The sequence below is a fragment of the Salvelinus alpinus genome, chromosome 2 (genome assembly GCF_045679555.1).
Source record: "Salvelinus alpinus chromosome 2, SLU_Salpinus.1, whole genome shotgun sequence".
Classification (NCBI taxonomy): Eukaryota; Metazoa; Chordata; class Actinopteri; order Salmoniformes; family Salmonidae; genus Salvelinus; species Salvelinus alpinus.
The window spans coordinates 41,796,627-41,798,868 of record NC_092087.1 but is presented as its reverse complement, the minus strand read 5'-3'; the positions used below and the strand labels follow the sequence as shown (position 1 = coordinate 41,798,868).

The 2,242-nt window shown below is 49.5% G+C and overlaps 1 pseudogene; it reads left to right on the top strand.

The window, feature by feature from the left end:
* The first annotated feature begins 563 nt into the window (after window positions 1–563).
* On the top strand, window positions 564–1,979 carry LOC139540814 (ammonium transporter Rh type B pseudogene; annotated as a pseudogene).
* Window positions 1,980–2,242: the final 263 nt, after the last annotated feature.

Here is a 2,242-nt window from a genome sequence, read left to right as displayed (position 1 = left end):
TTCAAAAGTGCAATCTTTTTTTGTAAAGGGAATTCTAAAGATATAGAATTACTGAAACATTATTTGTTATTTTTTATGCAAAGTCAATTGTTTGACTTTTGTTTTGAAAAACGTGTTCAATACTACAATACCTTAGAGGCATTAGCTCATTAGCTCAGTTCTTTTTCCAGTACAATAGAAACTAATTTGAGGCATACAGTAACAAACAGTCGGGAAGTTAAAAAAAACATTTAAAACTTCTGAAAAACCATTTCCCTTATTTATTCAAAATAGACCCTGCATGGCTACTAACCTAAAAATGTATTTTATCTGAATCTGTAATCATTTCATCAGTACACATTGTTCTGTGAAACTGTAGAATGTGCTGGATTGTAAAAATGTTACTGCGGGTAATTTGAGGGACCAAAGTACAACCCTGTCTTCAGTGGTAGAGATGTGGAGTCCTGTGTAGCTGTACGGTGTGCGTTTCTGCTCTCTGCCAAATGCCAATCTTTATCTGGCAGCAGAACTATAAAGCGTGCGGATGCAGGAGTAATTGGCCTATGTGAGGTGTCCATTCCACCATGAATAACTCCACTAGCCTCAGGGTGCGGTTGCCAGTGCTGGTACTGTTGATGGAAGTGGTTTTCCTTGGTCTCTTTGCCGGCTTTGTCACCTACGACGACAATGCCAACGCCAAGTTTCAGAACAATGAGACCAACCCTATGGACAACTCCCTGTATCGGGACTATCCCTTCTTCGCGGATGTGCAGGTGATGATCTTTGTCGGCTTCGGCTGCCTGCTGGCCTTCCTGCGGCTCTATGGCTTCAGCGGGATGGTCTTCAACTTCTTAACAGCCACCTTTACCATCCAGTGGGCCATCTTGATGCAGGGCTACTTCCAGTTCTACTCTGATGGAAAGATCCACCTTGGGGTCATCAACCTGCTCAATGCTGAGTTTGCCTGTGCCGTGGTGCTCATCTCCTTCGGGGCGGTGCTGGGAAAGACCAGTCCGGTGCAGCTGCTGGTCATGGCCCTGCTAGAGGTCCCTGTCTTTGCCGTGACAGAGTGGGCTGTGCTGAAGTACCTAAAGATCAATGACGCAGGTGGCTCCATCCTCATTCACCTGTTTGCCTGTTACTTTGGGTTGGGGGTCACATTTGTGCTGTATCGGCCTAGCCTGAATGACGGCCACGTCAAGGAGATTACCAGTTACCAGTCAGACATCCTGTCGTTGATGGGCACCCTGTTTCTCTGGGTGTTCTGGCCCTCTTTCAACTCGGCTCTGACCTTAAAGGGTGATGACCAGCACAGGGCCGTCCTGCACACCTTCATAGGCCTCAGCTCCTCAACGATGACCGCTTTCGCCTTATCTGCCGTATTCAACAAGAGAGGCAAGCTCACCATGGCCGACATTCAAAATGTGACTCTGGCGGGTGGTGTGACTGTTGGGGCCTCTGTGGACATGATGATCTCCCCTGCAGTCGCCTACGCCCTTGGGATCATGGGCTGCACCGCCTGCTTCATGGGATACAGGTACCTCACCCCGTTCCTGGCCCGCCGCTTCAGGATCCAAGACCAGTGTGGCATCCACAATCTCCACGGCCTCACTGGCCTCATATCCTGCACGGCTGGCATTTGTGCCATCCTCATGGCCAACGAAGAAACCTATGGCCCCAGCATGTACCAGATCTTCGCCCACCGTGCACCCATGGAGGGAGACCCAAAGCTCCTAGAGCTACAGCAGCTGATCCCAGGGCTGAGGCCCGGGCTGGGGCGCACCGCCAAGGAGCAAGCCGTCTACCAGGTGGCAGCTATCTTCTCTACCATCGGGGCAGCCGCTGTCGGTGGGGTGCTGACCGGCTTTGCACTGAAGTTGCCCTGTCTCGCTACGCCGTCTGACGAGTTCTGCTTTGACGACGAGCTGTTCTTTGACGTGCCCTCTGATTTTGCCAGCATGGGGGTGCACAAGGCCCCCCCCAGCATAAAGGACATTTAGGACAATACCAAGGTCTGAACTCACATTTCAGGCTTCCAGCCTTGTATGGGGACACTGGGTTAGCAGTACTGAGGAATGAATGTGAAGGTGTGACGCTGCAAAATGTTGCACATACAGTGTTAGCTCACCACTCTCTCTTATATGACATGAGAAGATGGGATTGACATCTTATACATTCTTGCCAGCTTTCAAGTTCATTGGCATTTTGATCAATTAACAAAATAATGATTTGAATGTTTGTTGTGTACAGAAGGAATAGCGGC